This window comes from Schistocerca americana, chromosome 8 (assembly GCF_021461395.2).
Source record: "Schistocerca americana isolate TAMUIC-IGC-003095 chromosome 8, iqSchAmer2.1, whole genome shotgun sequence".
NCBI classification, from domain to species: Eukaryota; Metazoa; Arthropoda; class Insecta; order Orthoptera; family Acrididae; genus Schistocerca; species Schistocerca americana.
This window is the reverse complement of record NC_060126.1, coordinates 171,042,430-171,061,249: the sequence shown is the minus strand read 5'-3', so window position 1 is coordinate 171,061,249 and position 18,820 is coordinate 171,042,430. Positions and strand designations below refer to the sequence as shown.

The 18,820-nt window shown below is 39.0% G+C and overlaps 1 protein-coding gene across 4 annotated transcripts in view; it reads right to left on the bottom strand.

Annotated features, from left to right (window-relative positions):
* Positions 1–18,820, bottom strand: part of LOC124545347 (ankyrin-2-like) — a 102,125-nt gene that overhangs the window by 57,500 nt on the left and 25,805 nt on the right. The window contains exon 2 of one of the 4 annotated variants that reach the window (XM_047124247.1): positions 2,064–2,269. The exons of the other annotated variants lie outside the window; for them this stretch is intronic. The gene's annotated coding sequence lies outside the window, so the exon portion shown is untranslated. The remainder of the gene's footprint in view (positions 1–2,063; positions 2,270–18,820) is intronic. 4 annotated transcript variants of the gene reach the window in all.

Here is an 18,820-nt window from a genome sequence, read left to right as displayed (position 1 = left end):
GATATTTAATATCACTAGATAAATGTACAAAGAATTAGCTAGCAGCATTATTCACTCTTTTCTGAGATAAAAAGAGCTGTAATGCAGAGTAATGAAGGAAAGTTTTCCCAATTGTATTGTTGTTAGGAACAAGGGTGCCTATACAATATTTTGTAAGGGTTAGGGGCCTAGACCTTGGGTTATGGAGTATTTTTAATATTCTGGAAAATGAAAGGCAACTTTTAAGTAGCCATAAAGAAAGCTCCAGTTCCAATCATTTTAAAAATTTGCATAACACTGACTTTTAAACCATTTTCTTGAAAGAAAACAAGTATGGGCACTCTTGATTAAGGATGTAATTATTCCTTCTAAACATTAAAAATTATTTACAATATATTTCATGAAGGAAAATATGCCCTGTGAAATGAGGGTTTCTCAGCATCATAAAATCTTCTCTAGTTTCTTGACATATCGATTTGCTGTGGGCCCAGAAAGATTTGGAAGGCATTAACTGTCTTTCCATCTACTATCGAACTGTGTGTCTCACAGTCAGCAGTCTTCAATACACCAGCACTTTTCCAGAAAATGAAAGGATAGTATACATCATCCAAAATACTGTGGGTGCATTACATGAAGATTTTATTGCATCTGCTGTACTGTGATGCTGGTGCATAAAAATCTAACAAATCTAAATTCTAAAAAAAGTTGTACACAAAGCCATCATGAGTGAACACATTTTATTCTTACAGAACATTTTTGTTGAGTAACAACTTATTTTCTCAAAAATGAGTTACCCCAGATTATAATTCCACATGACAGTGATACAAAGCAACATCTGTTATGCACCTTGCAGTGGCTCTTCAAAATGCCACATTCCAGAGGTTATCAGTTCATCATTTGACAAACAATTTTTCCACTCCAAGGCAAAAACAGGAATATGAAGAAATTCCCTAAAATTTATAACACAGGAAGTGCTAACTGTTATTGTAAAAGGGGTAGACAACACTATTTTTATAGTTTTGCTGAATATGTGTTAATTGTGTTCTGTAAACCAGGATACAACACTACGGAACAATGTAGAGCTTGAGTTGTCTGCAGACAATACAGTAAAAATAGTATCTCTGCTGAGACTGTAGGCAAATATATTTTTGTAACTTGTGCAATATGAATGTAAATATAATTACAAAGAAACACCTCTTCAATCTCACTTGTCAGTAATTATTTTGTATATTTTAACAAGTCTTAATAGCTTTACACTTCTAGAGCCCATACTTGGAAAATTTAGTTTATTATTGGAGACTTTATTTCATCCATTAGGTAACTAGCCAAGTTTCAGAGCAGACTTTTATGATATTAATGTACGATGTAGGTATCAACTGGAATTCCAACTAATTAACTCTATAGTAAATGGAATTGTTGCAAAGAGGACTGGGGATTTCTCTTGTTAAACAATCAATTTCTTATTCACTAACATAGATAATTTTTCAGCTACATTTGTTTTGGGCAATCTAATAATGAAGAACAAATCACTACAGTTTAGCCCTTGTCTGAATAATATATTACAAATACACCCTGGTAAGACAAATAAATAAAAAAGATGGAGAAGAAAGAGTTGATATCCTCTATCAAAACCAACTAAAGTGGTTTTTGTTTTCTTTTGTGAAAACTCATCAGCCTTTAAATGTAGTAAATTCTTCCAACACTGACTCAAGTTTACCTTGAAACCTAAGCTGTCGAATGCCAGCCATAAAGCCAAGCAAATTAAGCAAAGCATATTGTAGAGCAATAATTGGTCTTAACTATTTCACTGCCGAATTCGTATGATACCACTATCCTGAGCCCCAGGTAATGTCTGGAGGAGAAGAGTAGCATCTCATACAAATTCTTTAACATGCTCGGAATCATAACAAAATTCCCTCATACAAATGATTTACATGATATGTGCAGTGAAATGGCTGTTTCTTAATCAATGGTGTTAGTATGAGTTTTCACTCTTCACATATATTATCATTCAACAGCACAAACAAATTCCCTTTATAATGGAATTTGCTATTCAAAGGCTTTCCTGAGGCAAATTTACTTACTCTGGGAAGGTGGTTGTGGAGTATCTTGCACTTCTACCACAGAGTCAGCAGCATCTTTGCTATGTAACAAAGCTATGTAGCATTTCCTAGACTGCCTTTTGAAATTTTAGTTCAGTATGTGAGAATATTGTTGGTATAACATTACACTTCCGTTTCTTCTTGCTGTCCACCCTTAATTTTTGCCACTGGTCATCATCAAAATGTTTCTGTTAGGAGTAAGAAGTGACATACCTGTACTTGCAAGAAAATATGCAAACACTACGACAGAAGTACACCTACAAGTAATTTGGAACTACACCCTTAACATACGAAGATTAATCTACTTCTGGATCTACATGATTACTCTGCAATTCACAATTACGTGCCTGGCATACAGTTCATTGAACCACCATCAAGCTATTTCGCTGTCATTCCAATCTAACAGCATGCAGGAAAAAGGAATGCTTAAATCTTTCCATGTGAGCCCTGATTTATTTCATTATGTTGCTCATTTCTCCCCACTTACCAACCAGCATACCAAATCTATGGCATTCTCTTCCCTAATTCTTGATAATACAAAATGAGCTGTCCTCTGAACTTCTTCAATGTCCTTCATCAACACTATCTGATGCAGATCTCATACCATGTAGCAATACTCCACAAGAGGACGGGCGAGCATACTGTAGGCGGTCTCTTTAGTAGACCTGTTGCATTTTCTAAGAGTTCTGCTGATAAAGCACAGTAGTTGGTTTGCTTCAGACACAACATTATGTATGTGATCATCCCAATTTAACTTATTCATTACTATAATCCATAAGTACTTAGTTGAATTCACAGCCTTTAGATTTGTGTGATTTATTGTATAACTGAAACTTAGTAGATCCCTTTTAGCACTCATGTGGAAGACTTCACACTTTTCATTATTTAGAGTCAATTACCATAGATATCTTGGCTACATAATTTTGCACTTGGTTATGATCATCTGATGATTTTACAAGATGGTAAATGAAGCATCATCTGCAAATAATCTAAGAGGCCCGATCACATTGTCTTCTAATCATTTCCATAGATCAGGAACAGCAAAGGATATCTAATACTTCCTTGGGAATCATCAGAAGTTACTCCTGTTTTACTGAATGACTTTCGTTGATTACAATGAACTCTGATATTTCTGACAGGAAATCACGAATCTAGACACACAATATATACAATTTAAGTAGAACTCACTTGTGAGGAATAGTGTCAAAGGTCATCTGAAATACAGAATCCATCTGACTTCACCTGTCAACACCACTCATCTGACTTCACCGGTCAACAGCACTCATTACTTCATTAGAATAAAGAACTTGTTGTATTTCACAAAAACGATATATTCTGAATACGTGTTGGCTATTTGTCAAGGCCATGGCTACCTCGAGGATGAAGAGCAACATGTATGCAGTTAGCATCCCTCATGTCACTCAAACTTCTGCCAAGTGTTTACCGGGCCATATTGGCTCCTAACCACACAGGATCAAGTGCAGCACAACATAATTATGTTAAAAAGTTTTAGAACTCTGCCTTCTGTAGTCTTGCTGGTTCCTTTGATAATATGGTTCACAAGACCCAGTTTGCCAACCAGTCATATCGTCTGACCCAAGTTAATATGGATATATTGTTTGTGTTGTTGCCCCGGACGATAATTACACGAAATATTTGTCAGGATTTGTAAGTGGTGAGTCCTTGAGGTACGGTAATACACGAACACCGAAAAGTAAGTTTAAATAGTTTTATTAACAAAAGGGTGATTATAAAACACACATGCTACATGCACCCATCATCACTGTGTCTGACATCCTAACAGCGGCTAATTACGGTCGTATCGAAAGGCTCCATGGTGAGCTAAGGAAAAGAGACATATTCATGCCCAAGACTGCGCTAGTTATCCAGCATGCTGTGGACGGCGGCCAGTCGCTTACTCCCTGCACTGCGGCTGGATGCATGTGTACTGACCAAGCAAATTGTCAGTATTCCAGATAGGTCAGCTGGTGAGCACTCATTACGCACCATACGGCTGCATGCAACCCGTAGACCCTTACATCACTCTCCCCAGAGAAAAAGAGCAACCATAGGTGGCTCAAAATGACCTCTGCGCGCTATGTATTTATTTCAACATTGCAACATGTATTTCATTTACAGACACAGTAACGTTCGGTACAGAGAAGCGTGCCTTCAGGATGACAATTTCATACATGACAAATGCTGTTCACAAAAGTCAAAATTCATAAAAGCAATAAAAACACAATACTGACAATCAAGTATGCATTAACATTAATGGATGAATCAAAGGACTTAATTCTATTTGCTGCTTCAATGAAGTTTAACTTTTTATTGTAAGAAATTACATTTTCATGGATATCCTTAATTAAATCATTGTCTTCAGAAAAACTTGATAAGGAATGCTTTCCATATGTAATCATTGTAATACACAAATAACATTCTCGTTAATGGCAAATGTCCAGTTGCATAAAATGCAGTTGGCAATACACTAGGCATATAAAATAGTTCACACGATAAATAACAATGTGTGGCATTCAAGATTAATCCACTAGTATTCAATTTGAGTGTAAAGGGTAGCTCAGGTGTATCATAATTTTTAAATGTAAATGTGACATCAAGAGTGGAGTTAAATGAAAAAATTATACCTTCAGAACATCGTTTAACAAATGGATGATAAAGATGCATTAAAATTCTAGGGCAATCATCTCTTGGGGGATGATTTATAAACAAGTCTTTCTCACAGCTGTGCACTCTACTATCTAAGAATACTGCCGATTCAGGGCAAATTAACTTATGACTACGTTTACACATATGCAAATTATTTTCATTTAGGGACACAAAATACCTTCGATCCTTGCTGATCAATAGATAATCAGGTAGGTATTTTACATGAATACCTGCCTGTCACCATTTCACAGGGCAAGTATAAATCTCATACATTTCAAAATTATGCTTTGATGTATAGAAACAATAACAGTTAATTCAACTTCAATCATTAAAGAGTTTGTGGTGGTTAACGTATAGTAATCATATAAATTGTAAGAGTTAGCAAATAACTATACATGAGTATAGTTTGCATCTAACTTCCGCTCAATTGATAGTAGGATCTGTAAAAATTGTTCTGGATGTAATAGTACACTGCTCAAACAATCATCTGAACTACCTTCTAAGGCTGTTCTTAAGTTAAGGGCATCAATTCTAACATTTGATAAACCATCAGTAATCCTTAACAAAAAGTGTTTTAATCTAAGTGTGTGCACACTGCATTTAATCCTTTGAATAGTTCTTGGATATTTGCATTCGTTTCATTATGAATTATGTGGAAACGTGAGATAAATTGCTTTACAATCTGTTCAATGAAAACTGTGTGGTTAGAAATGGTTCTTTGCATATTTTTTAAAATGGATGATTTCATTAGAGAGGTTAGTTGAATCTGTACTGGACTGTTGTTCAAGAGCTAATATTTTGCCTTTAACTTCCAGTAGATCTCAACTAGTTAAAGTACGAAATACAGTACAAATGATACTCCCTCAAAAATCAAACCAGGCATGTTTACACCTAATTGAAGTTTTACATCGACATCTACATCTACATGATTACTCTGCTATTCACAATAAAGTGCCTGGCAAAGGGTTCAATGAACCACTTTCATGCTGTCTCTCTACCGTTCCACTATTGAACAGCATGCAGGAAAAACGAGCACTTAAATTTTTCCATGCAAGCACAGATTTCTCTTATTTTATCGTGATGATCATTTCTCCCTATGTAGGTGGGTGCCAACAGAATGTTTTCGCAATCAGAGGAGAAAACTGGCGATTGAAATTTCATGAGAAGATCCCGTGGCAACGAAAAACGCCTTTGTTTTAATGATTGCCACTCCAATTCACATATCATGTCTGTGACACTATCTCCCCTATTTTGCGATAATACGAAACGAGCTGTCCTTCTTTGTACTTTTTCGATGTCATCTGTCAGTCCCACCTGATGCGGATCCCACACCGCATAGAAGTACTCCAGAATAGGGCGGACAAGCGTAGTGTAAGCAGTCCCTTTGGTAGACCTGTTGCACCTTCTAAGTGTTCTGCCAATGAATCGCAGTCTTTGGTTTGCTCTACCCACAATATTATCTATGTGATCGTTCCAATTTAGGTTATTTGAAATTGTAATCCCTAAGTATTTTGTTGAATTTACAGCCCGCAGATTTGTGTGACTTATCACGTAATCGAAATTTAGATGATTTCTTTTAGTACTCATGTGAATAACTTCGCACTTTTCTTTATTCAGGGTCAATTGCCACTCTTCGCACCAAACAGATATCTTATCTAAATCATTTTGCAAGTCGTTTTGATCATCTGATGACTTTACAAGATGGTAAATAACAGCATCATCTGCAAACAATTTAAGATGGCTACTCAGATTGTCTCCTACGTCGTTAATATAGATCTGGAACAATAGAGAGCCTATAACACTTTCTTGGGGAACACCGGATATTACTTCTGTTTTACTCAATGACTTTCCATCTATTACTACGAACTGTGACCTTTCTGACAGGAAATCATGAATCCAATCGCACAACTGAGGCGATACTCCGTAGGCACACAGTTTGATTAGAAGACGCTTGTGAGGAACGGTGTCGAAAGCCTTCTGGAAATCTAAAAATATGGAATCAATTTGTCAGCCCTAGTTAATAGCACTTATTACTTCATGAGTATAAAAGAGCTAGTTGTGTTTCATAGGAATGATATTTTCTGAATCCCTGCCGACTATATGTCAATAAATTGTTTTCTTCGAGGTCCTTCATAATGTTTGAATGCAGTATATGTTCTAAAACGCTATTGCGAATCGGCGTTAGTGATATAGGCCTGTAATTCTGCGGATTACTCCTACTTCCCTTTTTAGGTATTGGTGTGACTTGAGCAGTTTTCCAGTCTTTAGGTACATATCTTTCTGTGAGCGAGTGGTTGTATATAATTGCTAAATATTGAGCTATTTTATCAGTATACTCTGAGAGGAACCTGACTGGTATACAATCTGGACCAGAGGCCTTGCCTTTATTGCTTTGTTACACCGGGGATATCTACTTATATGTTTCTCATCTTGGCAGTTGTTCTTGATTGGAATTCAGGAATATTTACTTTGTCTTCTTTGGTGAAGGAGTTTTGGAAACCCGTGTTTAATAACTCTGCTTTAGTGGCACTGTCATCAGTGACTTCACTATTGTTATCGCGCAGTGAAGGAATTGATTGTGTCTTGCCACTGATGTGTTTTATGTATGACCAGAATTTCTTTGGGTTTTCTGCCAGATTTAGAGACATAATTTCGTAGCGGAAATTATTAAAATCATCTCACATTGAAGTAAGTGCCATATTTTGAACTTCTGTAAAACTTCGCCAATCTTGGGGATTTTGTGTTCTTTTAAATTTGGCATGCTTTTTTTGTTGCTTATGCAACAACGATCTGACCCGTTTTGTGTACCATGGGGGATCAGTACCATGTATGTATGAAGTATATATCTCTCAATTGCTGTTGATACTATCTCTCTGAAACATTCCACAACTTTTCTACACTTACATGATCAGATCAGAAGGAGTGAAGATTGTCTCTTAAAAAGGGGTTAAGAGCATTTTTATCAGCTTTTTTAAATAGATATACTACTCGTTTCTTTTTGATGGTTGTAGGTGTTACGGTATTCAGCCTAGCAGCAACTGCCTTGTGGTCGCTAATCCCTGTATTCGCCACAACACTCACTATTTGTCCAGGATTATATGCTGCTAAAATGTCAAGTATGCTTTCGGAACCATTTACATTTCGAGTGGGCTCATGAACTAATTGTTCAAAATAATTTTCTGAGAAAGCATTCAGTACAATTTCGGATTATGTTTTATGCCTGCTGCCGGCTTTAAACACACAGTTTTTCCAGCATATCGAGGGTCGATTGAAGTCACCACTAACTATAATTCTATAAGCAGGGTACTTAGTTGAAATGAGACTCAAATTTTCTTTGAACTGTTCAGCAACTATGTCTTCTGAGTCGGGGGGGTCGGTAAAACAATCCAATTAATAGTTTAGTCCGATTGTCAGGTATAACCTCTACCCGTACTATTTCACATGAACTATCTACTTCAATTTCGCTACAAGGCAAACTACCTCTGACTGCAATAAATACTCCACCACCAACTGTATTTAATCTATCCTTTCTGAACACTGTTAGAGCGTTTGAAAAAACTTAGGCTGAACGTATTTCCAGCTTTAGCCAGCTCTCTGTACCTACAACTATTTGAGCTTCAGTTGGTTCTTTCCCAACACAGCTACAACGATTTACAACTACAATACCAATCGTGTCTACAACTACCTTACCATGTTTTACCTGCCCACTTTCTGATGGACGCCCCGCCCCTTCTGTGGTTCCCTGAGACCCCTAACCTAAAAAACCGCCCAGTCCCTTCCACACAGCCCCTGCTACCCGTGTAGCCGCCTCCTGTGTGCAGTGGACTCCTGACCTATTAAGCGGAACCCGGAAACCCACCACCCGATGGCGCAAGTCAAGGAATCTGCAGCCTACACGGTCACAGAATCGTCTGAGCCTCTGATTCAGATCCTCCACTCGGCTCTGCACCAAAGGACCACAGTCGGTTCTATCAACGATGCTGCAGATGGTGAGCTCCTCCTTAATCTCAGAAGCAAGACTGGCAGTCTTTACCATTTCCGCTAGCCGCGCGAAACCAGACAGAATCTGCTCCGATTCAAAGCAACACACGTCGTTGGTACCGACATGAGCCACCACCTGCAGTTGGCTGCACCCTGTACTGTTCATGGCATCCGGAAGCACCTTTCCACATCTGGAATGACTCCCCCCGGACTGCACACAGAGTGCACACTGGCTTCCTTCCCCTCCTTGGCAGCCATGTTCCTAAGGGGCCCCATTACACGCCTAACACTGGAGCTCCCAACTACCAGCAAACCCACCCTCTGTGAATGCCCAGACCTTGCGGGCCGAGAAGCTTCCTCTGGAACGGGGTGAACAACTGCATCTGGCTCAGACGAACTGGGGAGGTCCTACGATCGGCCCCATGGAAAGTTTTTCGCTGCCTGCCAGACTTTGGAATGATCTCCCACTCGACCACGGGTGAAGGGTCAATCTCAGTGCAGGCAGTATCTGGGGAGGTCACAGCAGTGGACCGATCGGAGGACACGTGGGACGTGCTCGACGTCCCTCGCATCCCCGCATCCAATCCCCAACAGTGACTCCCCCTTGCAGCAGCCTGAAGCTGTGTGACGGAAGCCAACGCAGCCTGAAGATGTGACCGAAAGGTTGCCAGCTCAGCTCGCATCTGTACACAACAATCACAGCTCCTATCCACTACACTGAAGCTCGTAAAAATATGTAACAAGCGAACGGTGTACTGGCCTTAGTAGCAGCAGGAACTAGCGATGCGCTCTCACTGACTGTCTAACTGTTTATGTGGCAAAAGCTTTAAAAAACATTAAATCTCTTGTTCATAATTAGCAAATGTAGACTCTACCTACATTTTGGCTGTGATCCAGTTATTAAACCAAGATGTTCCCATTTCCAAATTTGTATCATTACCTTTAACAAAACGAATTAGATCAATTTGCTTCTTTACAGAATTGAACTGTTGCTGGATTTCACTCAGATTGTACTTGAATACAAGTTCTGCATGGCTTGTCGAAACTATCATGTCTGATTGTGGTTCAAACAAAACACCTGTACTCTGTGGTACTATTACAACAGCATTAGCAGAATACCCTATCACAGCAAACATTACAATAAAAATGAACATGGTTAATTAGTTCTAAATACTAGAGTTACCAATGAACATAAAATAAATGAGTTTCTTGTGGTAACCTGTGGAATAAAAGGTTTAGTTTCACTTGTACAATCGTGCAATAGCTTCAGTACTAAATTTTCACAACACATTCACATAAGCACATGGCCGAAATAAACACACGCATTGCACCCTCACACACTAAATACGTTTTCGCAAATTGTAGAGGTGTATGGAACATGATCGCCCGGAACGTCGCGATGCCTCGGCCTCGAAGTCTGGACTGTGACCTCGCAATTCTCGTTTCTTGGGTTTGAGAACAGCAGGTCTGCCTCTCAGTTGGTCCTCGTCATCTTGCGATACTACAGGGAAATCTACCCAGACATAGCTTTACACGACTGACATGAACGACAATCGAACGAAAGGGCAGTTGGAGCTTAAGAGTGACTGGCGACAACACCTCCAAGATCGGATATGGTCCTTTCCAAAACTTCTTAAACTTTTCAACTTGACTCTTCCTTAACACCATGTTGCTCAGATACACAAGATCTCCAACTCAATACTGTGGCACTGCCGCTTGGCGGTCGTGTTGTCTTGCTTGCTGAAGAAAGGAGTGATGATTTCGCTGTTTCACTCCCTTCCATGCTTCCTTTAGCTTGCATGCTAGATCCCTTATGTGTTCATAGCCGATTCTGGCAGTCGATCGGGCAAAGTCCAAGGGTGAATGCATTCTTCTTCCGTAGACGATCTCATATGGACTTAAGCCAGTTGAGCTGAGCATTTTAGCATTGTAACAACTAACCAAGTACGGTAAACAGACATACCAACTGTCGTGTTTGCTGCTCACGTAATGACTAACCATTTTAATAATTGTTCTGTGGACTCATTTGACTCTTCCATTTCCTTCAGGGTGTGCTGGTGTAGTCCTTAATTGAGTTATTTGCATGAGCTTACAAGTCTGTTTAAGTAATTCACTCATAAAATTCGTTCCTTGATCACTAATTATACTTAATGGTGATCCAAACTTAAGAATACATTCTTTTACAAAAACTTTAGGTATAGTCTAAGCGCTCCGATCAGGTATTATTATCATGAGAAGGTATCTAGAGAAATGATCTAACACTGTCAATATATATTTGTTTCCATCTTTAATCTTAGGCAATTGTCCTACGACGTCTAGTCCTACTCATTCAAATGGTTTACTTGTTTCTGGCAGTTCTTGCAATGATGCTCTACTTTTTCCTACATTATTCCGTCTGTTACAGGAATCACATTGTGAAACAAACTCGAAAATGTCAGCTTTGTGGCTCGGCCACCAGAACATTTGAGCAATTTTAATGTTGGTTGCTTTTTTACTGCAGTTCTTTGAATCATGTTGTTCTTCATGATTTGCTCTTTCATGCTTTCTGGATTAACTACGTGGTTTCCTTTACTAGTGATTTTGTACAATAATCCATCTATTTCGACAAAACATTGATCATTTTTCCATAATTTGCATTGTGGATCTTCTTCCTGAGCTGCCTATAACTCTTCTTCTCAACTTATAGTAACACAAACATAGACTTTTTGACTCATTGCATCAGCATTCACATGTTGTTTACCATGTCAATCACCTTAAATTGGTACTCACTCAGACTTAATGCCCATCTTGTTAATCTGGAACTTGGATCCTTTAAGCTCAATAACCATTTAAGTGCAGCATGATCTGTAACAACCGTAAACTCTCTTCTTGTTAAGAATCATCTGTTATGTGCTATACCAAAAACCAAAGCACAAAGCTCCTTCTCAGGAGTAGTATAATTACATTCTGCTTTGTTTAATTGTCTGAAAGCAAATGAGATTGGATGTTCATGACCATCAACTTCTTGAGACAAGATTGCACCTATGGCAAAATTGGATGCATCTGTTGAAAGAATAAAAGGTTTACTGAAATCCGAATAGGCTAACACTGGAGCTGTAGTTGGAGCAGTTTTAAGTTCTTCCATTGCCTCTGTGCACTCTGTTGACCAATTAAATATGGCTCCTTTCTTCAGTAGCTGTGTCATTGGACATACTATATTAGCATAACTGGCTACAAATTGTCTGTAGAAATTTGACAATCCCAAGAATTATTGTAGTTCTTTCAAATTCTGTGGTTCAGGAAAATTCTTTACATCTCCAATTAATTTTGTATCAGGTCGAACACCTTCACTGGTTATAACATGACCAAGGTAGTTAGCTTTACTTTGTGCAAAATGACATTTATCTATTGATAAAGACAGGTTTGCGCTTCTTACACACTCAAAACCAGCTTGTAGTCTCTCAGTATGCTGCTTCATGTTTTCCCCAAAAATTATTATATCATCAAGATAAACAAGTGCTTGTGTTGGGATGAGCCCTTGTAAAACTGAATCCATCAGGCGCTGAAATGTATCTGGAGCATTACGAAGTCCAAATGACATATGAAGATACTTGTATACTCCTGTTGCTGTTACAAATGAAGTTTTTGCTTGGTCATCTGGCTGCACTGTTAACTGGTGATCATCAAACCACCTTCACAATTCCCTATTATTCCAATCTCGTATAGTGCGCGGAAAGAACGAACACCTATATCTTTCCGTACAAGCTCTGATTTCCCTCATTTTCGTGGTGATCATTCCTCCCTATGTAGGTTAGTGTCAACAAAATATTTTCACATTCGAAGGAGAAAGTTGGTGATTGGAATTTCGCGAGAAGATTCTGTCGCAATGAAAAATACCTTTCTTTTAACGATTTCCAGCCCAAATCCTGTATCATTTCTGTGACACTCTCTCCCATATTTCGCGATAATACAAAACGTGCTGCCTTTCTTTGAACTTTTTCGATGTACCCCATCGGTCCTATCTGGTATGGATCACACACCGTGCAGCAGTATTCTAAAAGAGGACGGACAAGTGTAGTGTAGGCAGTCTCCTTAGTAGGTCTGCTATATTTTCTAAGTGTCCTGCCAATAAAATGCAGCCTTTGTTTAGCCTTCCCCACAACATTTTCTATTTGTTCTTTCCAATTTAAGTTGTTAGTAATTGTAATACCTAGCTATTTAGTTGAATTTACAGCTTTTAGATTAGACTGATTTATCGTGTAACCGAAGTTTAACGAGTTTCTTTTAGCACTCACAAGAATGACCTCACACTTTTTGTTATTTAGGATCAACTGCCACTTTTCACACCATTCAGATATTTTTTCCACGTCATTTTTCAGTTTGTTTCGATCTTTTGATGACTTTATTAGTCGATAAACGACAGCATCATCAGCAAACAACTGAAGATGGCTGCTCAGATTGTCTCCCAAATCGTTTATACAGATAAGGAACAGCAAAGGGCCTATAACACTACCTTGGGGAACGCCTGAAATCACTTCTGTTTTACTAGATGATTTTTCGTCAGTTACTACGAACTGTGACCTCTCTGACAGGAAATCACAAATCCAGTCACATAACTGAGACGATATTCCATAAGCACGCAATTTCACTACGAGCCACTTGTGTGGTACTGTGTCAAAAGCCTTCCGGAAATCCAGGAATACAGAATCGATCTGAAATCCCTTGTCAATAGTACTCAGCACTTCATGTGAATAAAGAGCTATTGTGTTTCAGAGGAACAATGCTGACTGTGTGTCAATAGACAGTTTCCTTCATGGAAATTCATAACGTTCGAACACAATATATGTTCTAAAATCCTGCTGCATATCGACATTAACAATATGGGCCTGTAATTTAGTGGATTACTCCTACTACCTTCCTTGATTTGGGGTGACCTGTGCAACTTTCCAGTCTTTGGGTACAGGTCTTTCGTCAAGCAAACGGTTGTATATGATTGTTAAGTATGGAGCTAAAGCATCAGCATACTCAGAAAGGAACCTAATTGGTATACAGTCTGGACTAGACAACTTGCTTTTATTAAGTGATTTAAGTTGCTTCACTACTCCGAGGATATATACTTCTACGTTACTCATGTTGGCAGCTGTTCTCGATTCAAATTCTGGAATATTTACTTCATCTTCTTTTGTGAAGGCATTTTGGAAGGCTGTGTTTAGTAACTCTGCTTTGGCACCACTGTCTTCGATAGTATCTCCATCGCTATCGCGGAGAGAAGGCACTGATTGTTTCTTGCCGCTAACATACTTCACATACGACCAGAATCTCTTTGGATTTTCTGCCAGGTTTAGAGACAAAGTTTCATTGTGGAAGCTGTTATAAGCGTCTCGCATTGAACTCCGCACTAAATTTTGAGCTTCTGTAAAAGATTGCCAATCTTTGGGATTTTACGCCTGTTTAAATTTGGCATGTTTATTTCGTTGTTTCTGCAACAGTGTTCTAACCCATTTTTTGTGTACCAAGGAGGATCAGCTCCGTCGTTTGTTAGTTTATTTGGTACAAATCTCTCAATTGCTGCCGATACTATTTCTTTGAATTTAAGCCACATCTGGTGTACACTTATATTATTAATTTGGAATGAATGTAGATTGTCTCTCAGGAAAGTTTCAAGCGAATTTTTATCTTCTTTTTGAATAGGTATATTTTTTTGCTTATTTTTCGAGGATTTGGAGATTACAATATTCAATCTCGCTACAACAACCCTGTGTTCACTAATCCCTATATCGGTTTTGATGCTCGTTAGTAACTCAGGATTATTTGTTGCTAAGAGGTCAAGAGTGTTTTCACAACCTTTTATTATTCGCGTGGGCTCATTAACTAACTGCTCGAAATAATTTTCAGAGAATGCATTTAGCTGCTCTCTGTGAAATCTGATCGTATTTTTACTTTTAAATCTCTGAACAACAATTGTTCTAAACTCATTGTTATCTTCTGTTTTTACGCAAGTAGGCTCTGCGCTAATGAAATCTTGTGCTACTCCCTGAATTCTTAATTTGGCAACCAATAGCTTATCGGAATCTGTCCATGATCCTAACAGGGCGGGACCTTCAAGTTTATGAAAGAACTCCTTCACATCATCTTCAGGTTTCCCACTGAACACTGGTACTGGTGGCAATAATGAAAAATTCTTTATTGTAGTTGTACCTGTACTGCATGACATTTGACAAGTCTTTCGGAATGTTACGCTCGCTTCTTTCTGCTTTTAACTGCCTTTTGTATTCAAGCCAAACTGGAGTAGACCAACCTGAATTCCAGCGTTGGATGCCCCGCTTAGTCAGAAGATGTTGATGCCGCTGCTCGAAGTTCACGTTGTGCTGCACCTCTTCAGGACTGTAGATTTTTCCATAATCATCCCCATGCTGACACCACTTCTTTAAGAGGGTTGTTTGTGTTGTTGCCCCAGATGATAATTACACGAAATATTTGTCAGCATTTGTAAGTGGTGGGTCCTTGAAGTACAGTAATACGCGAACACCGAGAAGTACGTTTAAACAGTTTTATTAACAAAAGGCTGATTATAAAACACGCATGCTACATGCACCCATCATCATTGTGTCTGACATCCTAACAGCAGCTCCATGGTGAGCTGAGAAAAGAGACATATTCGCGCCCAAGGCTGCACTAGTTATCCAGCATGCTGGAGATGGCAGCCAGCTGCTTACTCCCTGTGTTGCACTGCAGCCAGAAGCACCTGTACTGACCAAGCAAATTGTCAGCATTCCAGATAGGTCAGCTGGCGAGCGCGTGTTACATACCATATGGCTGTGTGCAACCCATAGACCCTTACAGATATGTTTGATCAAATTACCAGCTTATGTTTATAACATCAATCTTGCTGGAAGGTATAAGCACAATGTTGATGCTTTTCTGAGTTTGACAAGGCACATAGGCATTCAAAAATAGGCACAGGGAATTTTAAATGACAAAATACTGTCAGCAGCCACACCAGAATAATGGCTCATGGGCACATAGGAATTGTTCTGGAGAGAAGACTGAACATGGGAATCGGCAGAAACAGTAGAAACAGGAACTGAGATCTGTAGAGTCGCAGGTGGTTCAACAACAGACAGGCTCAACCAAAATTGGCAGGTCCCTAAATGATTGTCTATGTGTTACCAGTCACTGTTTAATTTATTTCTACAACGTGTTTCAAAGAATTAAACCTCTATGATCAAGTGGATTCATTTGTATTAATATAATGAGTGTGTTGCATTTCAACTTTATGGTAACCTGTGCCACTGTCTCCAGTTGCCACAGGCTCCTTTCTCTGTCGTAATACATGACATATGAACTTCAGCACTTATAAAAAAAGACTGTGTCTGCAAACTGATACATATCAGTTTATCAGTGATGAATTATGACCACTGGAGACAGTGCCACATGTTACCATAAAGCCATAACACAACACACATCATATTAATACAAATGAATCCATCTGATGATGGAAGTTTAAACCTTTGAAATGTGGAAATTAAATGGTAATAGGCTTGTTGTTTCACTCAATATTAATAACAGTCGTGGTAAAGCCTAATCAAAAAATGTTCTCATTTAAAGAGACACTACTGGCTGAGGAAGATAGTACAAGTCGTCAATGATCCATCTGATAACTAATGTCAAAGTTGACCCCATAACTCTGCAATGTGACACTGACACAGGTAGTCCAGTTACTGTTCTAAGTGAAGCAACTTTTGGTAGATGTGAACAGGAGGCAGTGCGACCTGCTTTGCCACTGCAAAAGACAAAAGTGACAGGAGCCACTCTCAACAAAAGTGTCAAAGCCACAAGACAACCTCAGATCAATTTTACATACCAGGGGTACACACTGAGTGCAAATTTTATAATTTACTACGGAGCCAATTTTAGGCTTAGCTTTTCTGATTTAGATAGTGTTGAGATAAATCTGTAGGTCCAGAGCAGTCCCAGAAGTTCAAGTTCGATGTTTGCATCCTTAAGCAAGATGTCAAGATGAAATGGCTTAGACCAGTTACTCAATCTGGGATAAGGACTGAACCAGAGTTCTTTTCTGATAATAATGGGATATCCATAGCTGCTGACTCAGGTTATGACCATAAGATCACTTTAGAAAATAAAATGGAAGGGAGACAGGGCAAATTTAGCAAGGGAGGAAATTGCAAAGTTACAGGAGATATTGAACACACATGCAGAGGCATTCTCTGACGCCCCAGGAGTCATTATAAACTTCACATTGATATTCCATCCCACTGGCACACAAGGAGAAGGTAAAGAAGGAAACAGATTCAATGGCTGGGGCAGGGAGCCACTGAACACGCAGTAAGCTCATACAACAGTGATCCAAAGTGAGATGGCTCGATCTGCTTCATGGTCAACTCAAGGTAAATTAATGCTATTATCATGCCCAAGACAAACCACAGAGCCTGAAAAAGCTATTCCAAAAGCTTTGTGGAGTCAAAGGGCTGACTTCAGTGGATTTGCAAGCTAGTTACTTACATGTCACGAGTAAAAGGCATTCCTTTGCTTCAGCCAGTGCTATCAGTTTAAGAAACTTCCGCTTGGTCTCAGGGTCTTTTTCATAATGCTCATATGAAGTTTGAACATAGTTATCCCCGATGAACAAGAGAAACATGACATTATACATGGATGATGTCTTCATATGTGAGAACTCTTGGTAATCATATATCCAGGTTTCAAAAAAGTTACTAAAAGAATTCCTTCATCTGTTATTATATTGAAACTTGACCTGATACTTGGAAGATTCAGCCAGAGCAATTCCAGTACCCATCATCAAGAGTCAGTTGAGGGTTTACCTTATATAAAAGAATTTTTATAACCTTATCAATTGAAGACATAAAGTCTGAAAATAAAGTGCCAAAATTTTTATAACCACTTTGTGAACCTTAATACGAGGGTTGGAACTTAAATAGTGGCAACTATTTATTCACAGCTGATACAAAAGAGTTACATGTTTGCACCTGTTACTGTCCTTCAAAGTAGTCACCAGCAATGTGCAGAACCTGTCGCCAGCGATGTGGAAGGCGTAGTATACCGTTAGCAGAGCCTGTTGTGTTGATGGTGCAAACGGAGTGGTCTAAAGTTATGGTGATTCTCATGTACAGTTGTGATGGTGTTATCCTAACGTATTACATTCCTCCACGGCAGACCGTCAGTGCAGTTTTACTGTTTGTTTTTGGAGCATCATCAGCAACAGGCTTTGGAAAAAAAGCGGCGACACTTTCCGCACAACCCACCAATTATTTTGCACGACAGTGCGTGGGCACATACAGTGAAAACTGTGGCTGCTCTGTTCAGTCAATGGGACTGGGAAGTACTGTACCATCCAACATACTCCCCGGACTTAAGCTCTTGTGACTTTGATTTGATTCCGAAGATGAAGGAACTACTTCGTGGCATTCGCTTCAGAACTGTTCCAGCGATTCGACAGGCAGTAGACCACTCTATTCGTACCATCAACAGAACAGGTTCTGCTAACGGTATACTAGCCCTTCCGGGTCACTGGCAATGGGTTCTACACAATGCCGGTGACTACTCTGAAGGACAGTAACAGGTGCTAACATGTAACTCTTTTGTATCGATTGTGAATAAATAGTCCCCAATATTTAAGTTCCAAACATCGTATATTGTCGATGCTGCGCTTTAATGGAAAGAATACTCCATGGAATTGGGACACAAAGGCACAGGAAGAATTTCAGAAAGTTAAAGATGCAATACTCATTGCTTCCCTATTTTCACATATAGCTTGAAGGCAGGAGTTGCCGTACAACTGCTCCAAGAATGTGAGGATCAAGGGATAGTTCATTGTAAAACAATCATATTTGCCAGTTAAGTGCACAGTAAAGGTGAGTGACTGTATTAAAGGTTTCAGAAACTGTATGGTCATTTGCTAAGTTTAGATTTTTTAATTTGGACGCTTTTCTAGAATTTTCTAGGAGCATAGGGCACTGGAATTTCTTGTGACCACTAAACTGATATACAGAAGCTAGGCATTGTGGGCTTTATACTTGCAGAAATTTTGGTTCACAGTGGTGCACACACCAGGAAAAGAAAATACTGTGTCGGAC